The 16,101-nt window shown below is 36.1% G+C and overlaps 1 pseudogene; it reads right to left on the reverse strand.

The window, feature by feature from the left end:
* Positions 1-10,563: 10,563 nt before the first annotated feature.
* LOC149189023 (pentatricopeptide repeat-containing protein At3g16610 pseudogene) lies at positions 10,564-13,117 on the reverse strand (annotated as a pseudogene).
* Between the last annotated feature and the right edge of the window lie 2,984 nt (positions 13,118-16,101).

A 16,101-nucleotide genomic window follows, 5' to 3' on the forward strand; every position in this document is an offset into this window, starting at 1 on the left:
TTTATTGCCCGTGCCAAGTAGAAATACCCTCTGGTGTTTAAATTGTGTATAAGGGATTCTGTGTAGTGCATCTCAATCCCTGTACCCAAGACACGATCCTTGCTTATAATTATCTCCTTCCTCGAACCAAATATCCAACATACTGGCTTTAAGAGAAAGTATTTAATCTTATTGAAGCTGATCCATATGGTGGATCCATTAGTTCTTCTGATGAGCCCATCTCTCATTCAATGCCCCACCTTAATGCCCCCTAAATATTTCGATCTGATGGTATCGACCCATAGACAGTTGTCGAATAAGCTGCGCCATAAGGATTTGATTTGATCAAAAGAGCCCATCCAAAATATTTCAGATTCAGAATCCCCCAACCTCCTAGTCTTTTTGGAATGGTGAGGTTATCCAGCTTGGTTAGATGGGATTTGAATGATTTTTCGGATCCTGTCCATATAAACCTTGCCATAATACCATTTATTTTTTTAATATTTCTGGCAGGGAGACAGAGGAGATGAGCCCAGTACACTGCTAACTGTTGTAGGACTGATTGGGTGAGCGTGTCTCCGCCTCCAAGAGTTAAGCATCGATTTTTCCATTCAGAAATCTTTTTGTGGAATCTGTCGAGAATCCACCACCAGTCATTGACTTTGTAATTGTTTAGTTTAATGTTATAACCCAAATATTTTAAACCAAAGCAGATTGGTTGGGTATCTACTCCAAATAGATTTGCAATGTATTCAATGTCCTCTTGTTGCCCCTCTGCAAATAAAATCAAGGATTTTCCCTTATTAATGAGGAGTCTTGAAGCGTTGCCAAACATGCAAAAAATATGATGCAAAGTAACCCATTTCATCCTCGAAAGAATACCAAATACCAATATGTCATCCACAAAAAAGTTATCTGAAACTTTAATGCCGCGACCAATAGAAAGCCCACAAAAATTGTCCTCCAAACAAGAATGTTGTATTTTATAGCTGAAGCCATCCATGATCAATATAAATAGCAATGGTGACAGTGAACATCCTTAGCGGAGTCCCCTACCAGCGCCAAAGAACTTGGTGGGATAACCATTGATAATGACAACATATGTAACAAATGTGACACAAGCCATAATCCACTCAATATTTTACATCTCCACACCAATCTTATGAAGGATAATGCGGAGGAAGTTCCAGTTGACACTGTCATAAGCTTTTTGTAAGTCCACCTTCATGATGATAGCTTCCATTTTCTTAGTGTGGATGGAATGCATGCATTCCTGAGCTATAGCAACCACATTATGTATCAATCTGTCCTATATGAAACCATATTGCTCCGGAGATATATATGTGGGCATGGTACTCTTAATCATGAGTGCAATGATCTTAGAGATAAGTTTATAAACCAGATTACATAGTGAAATGGGTTTGTAATCTGTGAAGGAGATCAACTCACTGTGTTTTGGTATAAGTGCAATGAACGTGGAATTGATAGCCCCTGGGATGCACCTCTCTAGCGTGGATTCTTTTACCATCCGCACCAAGTCCGGTCTAACCAAATCTATAAAATGTAGGGAAAATTCTACCATGCAACTATCTAGTCCAGGGCATTTATCTTTCGTAAAAGATTTTAGGATCGAATGTGCTTCCTCCAAGTTTATTGGCTTGTATAACTCCTTATTTTTCCTTGAATCAAATATGGTGGGATATGAATCTGATCCCCATATCTGATCCTCTATATATGTACCCCTTCTTGCTTTGTAGGTGTCCTCAAAAAAAGTTATGGCTGCATTTTGAATCTTTGGAAAGGTATGCACCATGTTTCCACTTGAGTCTTTAAGATTCCAAATGGTATTAACTTGCCTCCTATAGTTAGCATACATGTGGAAATTTTTTGTATTTATGTCATCTTTTAACCACAACGCTCTGCTTTTTAGTTTCCATGTTACCTCCTATGTGTGGAGTATCTTTTGTTTCCTATCCTCCAATTCCTTGATGCTCCTAATGAAGTATTGAGTAGGATTCCCAGCGTCCAATTTCCTGCTCAATTTTTCCAAGTGCGCTTTACTCTTTGTTAACTCCTTAATCATGTTTTTTTTTTCTTTTTCTTGGGCTCCCATTTCCTTAGTTCCGCTTTTAAAGCAAGTAGTTTTCCATGCATGGGGATATAGCTGATTTTATGACGAGGTTGCATGGGAAACAACATATTTGGGGGGAGCTGTTAGGTTATGATTCTCCCTCGGCAAATTTTCAGAGCATCTCATTCAGTATTTTTCTAAAATTATTCCCAACATCTATGGCCGCCTATATAATGAAACATTGAAACTGAAAGGGAGAGTTGTTAACATGTTAATGTTAATGTAGACGAGGGTTTCAAAAGCGATACGAGGGTTTCTGAAATAAATATACAGCTAGATTTGGAAAGGGGTATTTCGAGCCTTTATTAAGTCCACATATTTCTCGCTTTCAGTGGGACATTTTAAAGCTGACTGTTGCATATTTATTGCACGTTCACCCGCACATACACAAACATGCATCTCTCATTGTAACAGTAGACTGTAGTACCTTTGAGTGTGCATTGCATGTCATTTGAAGAAACCATTTCTCTATCAGCGTTTCGAGGAAACTAGAAAGGCGACGAGTAATAATAAAACTAAGCGGCAATAACATGTGAGTGCGATAACTGAAGAACTGGAAATGAGGCCAGTGGCAATAACATGAAGCAGAGCATAGCTTGTGAATTGGGTGTGAATCACATGTATAAACAGTAAATAGAATCATAATCTAGATATCCGAAATTAGAGTATTAGAACCTTCGAATCTCTATTCATGTGTAAACAATATAACTTAAAAATGTTTCATTTTGTTATATTCAGGTCATACCTCAGCAAGGTCCCAAATTTTTTGTTTTTGGACATAATTATTTTGTTTACGGGGATAATTTGCAGGCCAATGAAATTTTATCTTTGATGGAGCCTTCTTGATGAGCCAGACAACAAGCCAGAGATTCCGCTTTAGTCATGTTTTGTTTAAATTAGTTTACCTCTTTCCAGAGCTCCTAGTGGACTTTTACGTCGAGAAATTCTACAGTCTGATTGATGATATGCCCTCGATAAGAGGTGTCACAATACACCTCTTGAATTGATTGCTTAATGCATTTAAAAATTTATATATTAAGTTTTGGAAGAAAAAGCAAGTTGTTTGTATTAAAATATGGGCATTTGATAAACTCTTTTGTTATAGGCATTAATATACAGGGGAGATTCATGGACTGTTCGTGAAACCAGATATGTTTAGGATTACATTTCTGTTAGTTTTTGCACTATCATTGTATTTTCAACGTATATAAGTTTATTCTAAACTATAATGTAGATCATTTATTCCACTGTTTCACAGATAATGCGCAGTATTGATGTATTGTCAGTCCTGGGAGAGTACAAATTTCCTTTTATATTGACTTTCATTAATAGCGAATACATTTTCTAAAATGCATAGCGGAATTTTCATGTTCTGGTTTTGCACTTTTCTTTTAATGAAACTGAGATGTTTGTATTAGTAAAAGGCGACAGCTTTACTTGATACGTAGAGAATTACTAAAACTATTTCAGATGCTTTACAGAATTTGAAACTCTTAAAAAATATTATTAAATAGAGAGTACCGAGAATTACTACAACTATTTCAGATGCTTTACAAAATTTGAAACTCTTAAAAAATATGTTTAAACAGAGAGTTACTACCAATTGCAGACAGTGTCCATGGACTTCATAAAAACCAAAGAACCCAAGAGTCGATTGATTCTCCATTGGCATTTGTATGAGGGCGAGTATCCATCTCACAGGTAGATTAACATATTTTCAGGTGTGGACAATGATACCTGGTGTTGCTCTCCTCATGTTTTGCTCGGACCCGACACATGGAGTATCACACTCTTGCTAGTGTTGTTGTTGTGTCTTAGCTTCAACATTTTGGTTCAATTTATACTTTTCTTAACCTAAGATTCACTGCCAAAATTAGCTCAAGTTAACTGAAAACATATTACTTAACTTTAGTTAACTTTCTTATTTTTAGGTTTCTTTCTGTGCTTGTTTTACATGCTTATTTCTTAGGTTTCTTTCTGTGCTTGTTTTACATGCATGTCTCATGCATGTTATAGGCAATTCACCTACATGCATGCAACTCACTTGCACACTTCATGTGTTGCATGCAAACTCACATGCATGCTTTGCATGTCACATACAATTAACATGCAAACTCATATGTTGCATGCATCTCACATGCATGTCGCTCACATGCATGTCGCATGCAAGCTTTTAAAGAGGCAAAACAAGGTCTTTCTAGTCAAGACACAAGGCTACAAGTACTTGTCCAAGCTTCAAAAATCAACACTCCCTTTGGATCTATCTCTAATCTCACCATGTCATCCACTACTGAAGCTACTCCCTTTGAACTACAAGACTTCTTTGCTACCATTAGGGGAGTTTTGAGGTCTAAAATGGGTCTCCTTAGGAAATTATAAAATAATAGTGGAAATAATAAAATAAGATTAGATTACATCATCAAATTTTAGAAGGAAAAAAGAAAAAACATATTTTTTCAACTCATATTTTCAACTTATCTCTCTGTGGGTTTAGTTAAATTTCAAGCAAAAACACTCGTTGGATGAATAATTTGGTTCCTCATTCAAGGAGTACCCATGTTGCATACTTTCGATGGACCCTACTACAAGAAAAATGAAAAATACATGAAAAACGTAATTGCAATCACGTGTGTTTCATATATTTCTCGTTTTTTGTGTAGTAGTGTCTATCAAAAGTATGCAACATGGGTATTCTTTGGATGAGGAACCAAAATATTCATCCAACGAGTACTTCCACTTGAAATTTTAAAATATGAATTGAAAAATAGTTTTATTATTTTTTAATCTTTTTACTTTTTTACTCCAAAAATGGTGAATCATCCCCCATGGTTGACATCATCATCTTGAATTCTATTGGTTCTTATAAAAATTATTTTGGTTTTACATTTTTCTTAGGATGCCAATTTTAGACCTCAAAATTCCCCTAATGCCACTTCAGAGTCTAATTTAAAGACTTGTTCCTTCCAACCATGCTACTAGGATCTTGCTCTCGTGAATCCATCAATGTTAGCTCATATCAATTGGTCTTGACAGATCTAGAAGAGGCCTCCTATCTATTTTTTAGATTAAAATGTTGAGTCCCTAGTGTCAACTCAGTGTTCAGAGCTTCCTGCTCAATCTCTATAACTAACATCAATCTTGTGCTAAGTTCTTCTAACATAATTGTGGGTCTTGTCTCGGTCCTTCAAGACACCCACGAACTGTGTTGCCAATCCCCCAACTGGTATAGTCTACCTCTGAAGGTTGCCAATCCTCTTCGTTGTTAGCTCATATCAATTGGTCTTGACTGATCTAGAAGAGGCCTCCTATTTATTTTTTAGATTAAAATGTTAAGTCCCTGGTGTCAACTCAGTCTTCAAAGCTTCCTGCTCAATCTCTATAACTAACATCAATCTTGTGCTAAGTTTTTCTAACATAATTGTGGGTCTTGTCTCGGTCCTTAAAGACACCCACGAACTGTGTTGCCAATCCCCCAACTGGTATAGTCTACCTCTGAAGGTTGCCAATCCTGTTCGTTGTTGGTACTGTCCTTTATACCTATTATTAATTACTACTAATTGTTCCATCAACCACTGGAGCATGCTTGTTGTGACAGATCTTATATCCAATGACTTTGCTCCCTCTCATAGTTGCTTGATCATGTAGCGTGGCACATTGTTTGTGACGTGATCCTCTTTACTACTTTGATACCATGTTAGGTTTTCCACAAACCCAACACTTGGTATTTAATTCCACACAATTAATCACTGAACAAAAACACATCTAGATTCCTAACAAAAATATTTAGCGGAAGCAAAATTGCTCGATCTGAATCACAATGGAACATAGATTTATGCCCAACAAATTAGTTTATCATTAGCAAAACTTTGAACCTACTTGGCTCCCATCTTGAGATAATGGCCCAACTAAAGAATTACATATACAATAATAAACTTAGAGTTATCCAACTGATCAAGTCCTAGATATGTCCTTCAATTTTCCTCGATGGATTTGGATCTATCTCCCCTGTTGCTCCTTGCAATTTCTTCAGATGCAACACATTGGAGTATTACACTCTTCCTGCTCGATCTGAATCACAATGGAACATAGATTTATGCCCAACTAAAGAATTACATATACAATAATAAACTTAAAGATATCCAACTGATCAAGTCCTAGATATGTCCTTCAATTTTCCTCGATGGATTTGGATCTGTCTCCCCCGTTGCTCCTTGCACCTTCTTCAGATGCAACACATTGGAGTATTACACTCTTCCTCCTCATGAGGCTAGTGTCGTTGTGTGTTAGTCTTAACACTTAGGCTCAATTTATAACTTTCCTAAGTTAAGATTGAAGACCAAAATTAGCTTGTCAACTGAAGATATGTTACTTGACTTTAGTTAACTTTTTTATCTTTAGTTTTATTTACTTTAATTCAAGTACTAGTCATAAATTTAGCTTGTTTTACATGCATGTCACATGCAACTCATTCGAATGCATGCAATTCACTTGCACACTCTGCGCGTTGCATGAGTCTCACTTGCACACTTCGTGTGTCGCATGCAACTCACATGCATGCCTTATGCGATCAATGTGCATACAATGCATGTCGCATGCAAGCTCTTAAAGAGGTAAAACAACGTCTTAGTCAAGACGCAAGGGTAAAAGTACCTGTCCAAGCTACAAAAATCAATAGGATGTTTAGGAGCATATGGCTTCTAGGAACAAGTCAAAGGGGGGGAGGGGGGGGCGCAAGACTTGGAGCATATTTCTGAACCATGTGGCAAGGAAGGCTTCCAATTTAGAGGGAGTAGCCATTGCAATAGATGCAATTCTAGGATTAAAGTTAATTCCAGGGGGCAAAAGTACCTCTTTTGCTAAGATAAAGTGTTGATGTTTGTAGCTTGAGAAGGAATTTCTACACATGCCTAAGTGTTTACGCATGCAAAAGCGCCCCAAGATCTCTTTACGACACTTAAGTTTGAGCAAGTTGCTAATTTAACTTATTCTAAATTTAACTTGAGAAATCTCATAAATAACATAATTGATTATGTGGGCTATTTGGTTAAAAAATAGGAAAAATAAACTATGTACTTTAATGATTATGTTTTAATCTCAATTGTTGATCACAAGCGAGGTGACATCTTGTTGTCAATCACTTTGGAGATTAGGTTTAGGGATTTAACTCAATGTGAAGTTATAAAATATACACATGCCTAAGTGTTTACGCATGCAAAAGCGCCCCAAGATCTCTTTAGGACACTTAAGTTTGAGCAAGTTGCTAATTTAACTTCTTCTAAATTTAACTTGAGAAATCTCATAAATAACATAATTGATTATGTTGGCTATTTGGTTAAAAAATAGGAAAAATAAACTATTTACTTTAATGATTATGTTTTAATCTCAATTGTTGATCACAAGCGAGGTGACATCTTGTTGTCAATCACTTTGGAGATTAGGTTTAGGGATTTAACTCAATGTAAAGTTATAAAATAAAGGCCAAGGAGAGGAGAAAGACACACCACACAATAACATTGACCATTGAGAGAGATCTTCTCAAGTGAGTTGTTGTGACACTCAAGTGTGCTGACTTTGGGGAAGGCACAAGGGTGCAACATTGGAAATCCAAATAAATCAAGGAGATCGAGGACAAATCTAGGTCCTAATTCGCTAGATCAAACCTATGGCCTGTTGTAATTGTAATTTTCTCAGTGGGGCCATTATCCCAGGACATGAGCCCAAGTAAGCTTATATTTAATGGAAAATTGTAGATTTGATAGAATTTGTTTGTCACTTCTATTGAGATTGGTTGTGTAATTTTGCTTTCGCTAATTCAGTGAAAAATTTAGTCATGCATTTATTCAATAGATCTACAATCTACCAGCGAATTCACAAGAAATTTAACATTAATTACCAAAATATTTCCTATATCTCACTTGCAACTAAAATATTCTTTTTATAGGTCCCTTGTGATTATTAAGGGTTATGAACACAACTCTCTATTAAACCCTCAGTAAATGTTACAGATAAATTAATTAGTTTTTGGCCTTAATCCATGCTCTGGGCAATGACATACTTTAAAAATGTCAAAACTATGACCATCTCCCACACATACACCAAAGATTAAATATGTAAATGGTGTTTGTACTAGTTTTTGACATCATGCATGGCCCATAGAAAGTATTTTTACAATGTAACATTAATCCAAAGATTATCTTTACAAGGGCTATATGGTGATTGGACACCTTGTGTAGGGCTCATCAAGATTAAAGGCAACTCTATGGATATGCATAGTTTTCATCCTTAAACCATAGATTGCGACATGAACCCCACCCATCTTGTGCTAAATGTTGATATTATACCCATATCACACTCATACGAAAATGATTCTTTCTATAATGCCTACATCATGGTATGCAGCCCATACATGGCCCGTTAGATTTAGAAAAGCTTATTAAGGATTATGTCCTTAACTTGGGCACACAAATTGTGAAAATCATGCCCATATCCCATTTGTAGAGTAAGTGTTCCATATAATGGGATTTTGTAATTTTGCAATAAATTTGGACTATTTAATAGTTTGAATTTCAGAAGTGATTAAGAGGATACAAGTCTATGATTGTTAGTCTTAAAGTAACCAATTTTTGACCTTAAACCATGGTTTCATCCATAAACACTAGTTAGTGTTATTAACAATGCGTACTCATTTCTACATGTCTAAAACTCACACACATTATTTATGAACGGATTATCTTATGTAATTATGTCAAATGCATATTCTTAGCCTCATATAAGAAAGCAAATCCATTATGTTTTTATTAAAAACAATACACACATCCCAATATCATCTTTGTCCATATAACTATTAAAAAATGCAAAGCAATATTGAACTATTGGGAATAGTTGAACAATTAGAAATCTAGCAAAAGCTTCTGAAAACTATGAGAAATGTTCGTATTTTTTAAACAACAAAAGACATGTTGTTCTATGGGTAATACTATTGAGTTATGGGGGTATTTCTGGCGATGATATGATCAATGCTTAAGGAATGACATGTAATTTTGACTCTTCATAATTTGTATGTAATGCTTATTTATTTTTGTTTTTTGCCTCTAGGGATGGAAAATATAAAAATACTTTTTCAGCACAAAAAAAAATCATAGCCTTTTAGGGGCCCTGAATCTCATATATGTTCCCACCTTATAACAATAGAGCCACATGGACATAGAAATCCATTTCTAGCATGTAGGAATCTAAACGATGGAAATACAACCCTAACTCAATTGACTTGGGCCCTCGGGCAATCTATATCAACCAAGTTTTAGCTGGAAAATTATGAGAAATGTTTATATCTTTTGAAACAACAAAAGACATTTTGTTCTATTGGTAATATTGTCGAGAGGTGGGGGCATTTTTGGCAATGATATGATCAATGCTCAAGGAATGGCAAGTACTTTTGACCTTTCATATTTTTATGTAATGTTCAATTTTTTTTTTTGCCTTTGGGGATAGAAGATACAAAAACCTTTTTTTTCAGCACAAGAAAAGAGTCATAGCCTTTTATGGTTCATGAATCTCATATATGTTGTCACCTTATAACAATATAGCCACATGGACAGAGACATTCATTTCCAGCATGTAGGAATCTGAACGATGGAAATATAACCTTAACTCAATTGACTTGGGTATAACCTTAACCAGGTTTTAGCTTTAGTGTCTGTCAAACCACTCTTTCACCTATGAATGTATGTTTGCCAAGTAAATATCTGAAGTTCAGAATCTCCCATGCAGAAGATAATTAAGCTGAAACAACATCCGTACAATATTAGAGAGATAATACTTCAAACCATTCTCTAAACTACCGTCCCACTAATAGGTTTGGTTGTTTCTCAAGCGTTCTTTCACCTATTCAGTGTAGGTTTGCAAAGTAAATGTGTAAAGGTGAGAATCTCCCAACCAGAGGTAGTCAAATTAAAGCAACATCCCTGTAATATTAGAGAGACACTTCTTCAAATTGTTTTCAAAGATACGGTCCCACCACATGGCATACATGGAAGTTACGACATAAAATGCGTAGGCCTTTTATGACTTGAATCCCATTCAATGAATCATACTTCGAGCAGCAACTCACAGCATGTATTTATCAAAAACTAAAATCCATCCAACTGTGAACTCAAGGCAAGTTTCATAGATAAACTTCTTATCGCCAATAACCACCACAAGTGCATAATCTGTCCTTGAAATAATAGAATTGACATGTCCTTTGGCAATAATTTCTCTCTTAGAATCATTAATATATACATATTGCTGCCATGGCAGTCACCACATACACAAAGGTTCTTCACAATCTGGGCATAGTCTTATGGCTTATGTTGAGATGTCGAATGCAATGACTAACTTTTCAATCTTATGGTGTAACATGTCGTCCCTTGCCTCCAGATAATGGAACACAAAGTTTGTGCCAGGCACATGACTTTCTTCTCTCTTCTCTCTATTCAAGGTTTCCAACAATGCATATTTTTTCTCAAATTAAAGATACATGTCTTCTGCAAAAAAATTATGTACTTTCTTCTTTATGTCAATCCAACTATATCCTGGTGTCTTTTTCGATCCCCTCTCTTTCATCAGTGTTCTCAGCCTCGCAACATCTGCCCACCTGTTTGCCTCAGCATAGATGTTTGTCAAAAGAACATAACATGAAGCATTTTGAGGTTCTAATTCTATAATGTGCTCTGCCACACATTCACCCAGTACAAGGTTGCTATGAATTCTGCAACCACCAAGCAAGCCCCCCCACACATTGGCAGTGGGTTCTATTGGCATCTTTATGATCAACTCATATGCCTCATCAAGAAGACCAGAACGCCCAAGCATATCAACCATGCACGCATAGTGTTCTTCTCTTGGTGTGATGTGGTAATATGGATTCATACTATTAAAATAACGCCACCCCTCTTCCACTAAGCCTGAATGACTACACGCTGACAAAACAGATATTAAGGTGACATGGTTAGGCTCTATACCTTGCTCTAGCATGTTGTCAAAAAGTGCGAGTGCGTCCTCACCATGACCATGCATTCCGCACCAGGCAATCATTGCATTCCATGAGACTACATTTCTTTTAGACATTTTCTCAAACAACAGGCGTGCTATGTCTATGCTCCCACATTTGGCATACATATCTATAAGGGAATTACACACAGCAATATCGGATTCAACATAATTTCTAATTATGTAACCATGGATCTGCTTACCTTTTCCCAGACCTGATAAATGGGCACAGGACTGGAGAACACTCAAGACAGCAACTGAATCAGTTTCAATGCCTTGCATTTCCATGTCCATGAAGAGCGTCAAAGCTTCATAAGCATGTCCATTTTGCACATAACCCGCAATCATTGCACTCCATGAAACCACATTTCTTTGACACAACTCATCAAAAATATACCTTGCAATCTCTATTCTCCCACACTTGGCATACATGTCAATTAGGCCAGCACCCACAACAACATCCTTATCAAATCCATTTCTAACAATATAACCGTGAATCTGCTTACCTTGTCGCAGATCAGAAGACCGTGGGAAAGCTGGAAGAACACTCCCAATAGTAACTGAATCGGGTTTTATGCCTTGCAGTAGCATTTGAGCGAATAGCTTTGTGGCTACATTGGCATGTTCATTAAGCATATAACCATCAATCATCGCATTCCATGAGACCACACTTCTTTCAGGTATCCTCTCAAACAATTTGCGTGCTATCTCTAAAGTCCTGCATTTGGCATACATGTCAATGAGGGCATTCCCAACAACAACATTGAGCTCTAAGCCATTTCTAATTACATTACCGTGGATCTCCTTACCTTGTCGCAGAGCTGGTAAACAGGCACACATGGGTAGAACGCTTACTACAGTAACAACACTAGGTTTCATACCTTGCCCCTGCATTTCACCAAAACATTTCAAAGCTTTGTTGGCATGGCCCTCCTGGGCATACCCTGTAATCAAAGCATTCCAAGAAACCACATCTCTGTCACGAATGTTGTCAAACAAGACCTGTGCAGTCTCTAACCTTCCGCATTTGGCATACATATCAATAAGGGCATTGGACAAAACATCTGACTCCAATCGCCTCCTGATGACAAAAGCATGAATCTCCTTACCATGTTGCAGGGCTGCCAATTGCGTGCAAACCGAGAGAACAGTCACCATCGTAACAGCGTCTTTCTTTACCCCTTGCAGCTGCATTTCTCTGAAAAGCATCAGAGCTTCACCTGCAAGTCCATTCTGTGAATACGTAAATACCCAGCAATCATAGAATTCCAAGATACCAAATCTCGTTCAAGCATTTTGTCAAACACTTGGCGTGCATCCTCCACACTTCCACATTTGGTATACATGGCTATAAGTGAATCCGCCACGAACACATCTGATATAAATCTCGCTCGAACTATTGCCCTATGAATCTCAATACCCACTTGCAAATTCAATAGGCTCGTGCATGCCTTGAGTAGAGAGGGAAAGATAAACCTGTTCGGTTTCATATCTTCCAATACCATTTGTTTATACAATTCAAGCGCTTGCTCCGGGAAATCATTATTTGCATATCCTCTGATCATCGCATTCCACAATGAAACATCGTGCTCGCATGTTTCATCAAATAGAAAGCGTGCGCAATCCATTTCACCCAACTGGGAGTACGCTGCAACCAGTTTTGTGAGCAAGAAGGTGCTGTGATCAAGTCCCGTTGTGATCATGCGGGCATGAAGCTGTTGCAGTTGCTCTATGTTGGTACAAGCCTGCAAAACAAAAGCGAAAGCGTTGGGATTGATGTTCCTGTAATAGGGTTGACGTTTGCCAGAGACGGCAATGGCAGAAGCAGTGTGATGCATAAATTCGGCACTTGTATTCTGAAGCGAGAAGAGTGTGTTGGTTTGATTGCTTAAGGTGGAATTGCTAGAGTTACCCAAATTTTGATATAATAACGTAGGAGACTGGAAGGGCGAGTCCATTGCACAGGCCATGACCGCTTTGTAGTTTATATCAAACTAAATCAAATATTTCTAGAAGTGTTATTAATAGTGGCATAATTATGTGGTTGCTTTAATATGAGGCATGCAAAGTGCATTTTGTATTTTTAATATGAGATGTGCAAAGTGCATTTTGTATCTTTAGAGATAATAATCTAGAAAATTCAGATAATTTTCTAATTATTTAATATTGTTAATACTCATTATGAATTATTTAATAATTTCAAAAAATATAAACGGGCTTAGAGCATTTTGTATTTTTAAAAATAATAATCTAGAAAATTTAGATATAAATTTTTATAATTATTTAATATTGTTATAATCATTATGAATTATTTAAAAATTTCAAAAAATTTAAATCAGCTTAGATTCATTTTAACTTTGAATCTACTAAGTATTTACAGGGATCAAATCTATTTTCATTCTCAAAGAAGTTTGCATCTCAAGAGAGAAGATCTTTCTCTGAGCTTGGTAGATTAGAGTTAAGATCGATCTAATTTGCTTTAATTTTATTTTTTAAATACTCTGTATTCCACATAAATACCAAAAGTCAATACCATGAAGTTATTTTTATTTTGATGTTATTTTATTTTTATTTTTATGATTAAACAAGACATTACATTATAACATATCTTCCATAATGGGCTTTGCACGAAAACATGAAACAAGATTCTTAACCATGGAGATAAATCTCCACTTTACCATGGATATTCTTAATTTGGAAATAAACTTTGTTACAATACCATGGCTTATCAATACCACATGCCCAAAATGCCTAAAAACCCATAACTCACTTCATATAACAGTTGTTCATATGACATTTTTTGTTTTTAATTAAGAAATTTAAGTAAAAGAACAAAAAAACATAACCATTTTGAAGATAAATCTCTAACCTTTGATCTGTGTATGAATATTCTAAAATATTTTGTTGAGGTTAAACCTCTACCTAATAATTATTGATGATTGAATTAAAATTTTGGAGACCCTATTTCAAAATAGGCACGCCTATGACACAAATATATATTATTATTTACACACATACACTATTATATGTTGACATAAACCAACCTAGATCTACCTTACTTATAAATTTACCAAGCGCCAAGAGGGATCAAATCTCTTTTCACTTTAAAAGAGGTTTGCACCTCCAGAGATTTGGTGTCTCGCGGTGCTTGGTAGATTTGGAGTTAAGATGGATCTTACCTTAATTGTAGATTTACCAAGCGCCAAGAGGAATCAAATCTCTTTTCACTCTAAAAGAGGTTTGCACCTCCAGAGATTTGGTATCTCTTGGTGCTTGGTAGATCTCACTGAGTTAAGATGAATCTAAGCTAGTACAAAATATATACATATATAACATTTCTTCTTGTATAAGGATACCATTGAAAAACCATAAGTTGTCAAAATATGGAGCCCAAAAATCACAAACAATAAATTGACTATTTTACCTCAATTTAATTATTATTATTATTTATTTTTAGGGAATTTTCACCGAGTCAAGATATTTACATAACAGGATAGGACTTTAAAACGTATCTTCCATATTGGGATGGAGAGCGCCTCTCGGCGCAACGACTTGGATTTAGATCCAATATAGTTTATTTATTTATATTATTATATATGTATTTATTTATCAATATATAGTATTATATATTAACACAATGAAAGTTGGAGAGAAATGAGGGCTAAGACAAAGGGTCACCCCTAGCACATCACAGAGCATGTGCAGATTCAATGGTATTGAAGGTATTTGTTTTTTGGCCTGTAAACGCTTTTTGTGTTGAGTTTTATCCAAATGGAGGAGATTTAGGTAGACTACTCACTAGATCCTTTTGAGTTTTGTTAAATATGGTCAAATCTAGCTGGAAAGTCCTTGAGTGATGACAAAGCAATAGGATTAGAGTAGGATTTCAGATAGGTGTCGACGATTGCAAAGTAGTTATCTTTGTTGTGGATGGTGTCTTCAGATATAGTTGGTGGGCCAACCAAATTCCATTGCACATAACCATAAGGCAGGAGATTATGTATTTTATGAAGATGGAAGTGCTCAGAGCAACATGATTGGTGCTCTCACATCAATGATTCTTGAACATTGGTGTGGTTCTGAAGTTGAGATATCAGATAAACATTCCCAGATTCTTATGAATCTAAAGTGCAAAAAAATGTCTCAGTATGAAGATTTCCATAGAGATTGGGTGCAACGGATTTACGAAGTCAAGGACAGTAAGAATCTCTTATGGAAACATGTATACCTTGTTGCTCTGCCTTCCAAATTTGTTGATTATTTAAGAATTCAAGAAGCTTTCCCGCAGCCATATGAATCCTATACATGGGGTGAGATCTATTGTATTATAACCAAGGCCTTAGTTGGCCTATGTACAAATTTGAAAATGAATAAGTCTATCCAAAAACTGTCTAAGCTTCCTGACAACAAATCAATTTGCAACAAATATGGCTTAAATCTAGATGATCCTATTGTACATAGAAAAAGGACAAAGAAGGCCATAAAGAAAAATTCTAAACAAAGGATCAGTCATTCTCATCAGCCCAGACGATATTCAGGCCAGAACAACAATTATAGAAAAACACAGCCAAAGGATATTACAAAAGAGTTCCCCGAACTCATTATTACAGTCCTCAAGACATTCATCTTAGGACACATAAACATGAAGCATGGAACAATCTTACTTGTTGGCTTTGTGGCCAACAAGGTCATACTTCAAATAGATGTCCTGTTGGAGAAGAATCCAAATTGCAGAAAGGGAAAAGATCCCAAGAAAAAGCACAAAAATTCCAACAAGAAAAAGGAAAGCAAGGGGAAAAGAAGACATTGGTACATCTTCAATGCTTCAAATGTGGATCCAAATTGCACAAAACAAACCATTGTCCTAATTTTCATATTAAAGAAGAAATACACATATTAGGACAAGACTGTTGTGATTCTACTGAAACCTCCAATTTTAGTAATTCTGACTCTGAATTATC

Source organism: Pinus tabuliformis, chromosome 3_1, assembly GCF_031772625.1.
Source record: "Pinus tabuliformis cultivar Carrire ecotype Pingquan chromosome 3_1, CPIR1, whole genome shotgun sequence".
NCBI classification, from domain to species: domain Eukaryota; kingdom Viridiplantae; phylum Streptophyta; class Pinopsida; order Pinales; family Pinaceae; genus Pinus; species Pinus tabuliformis.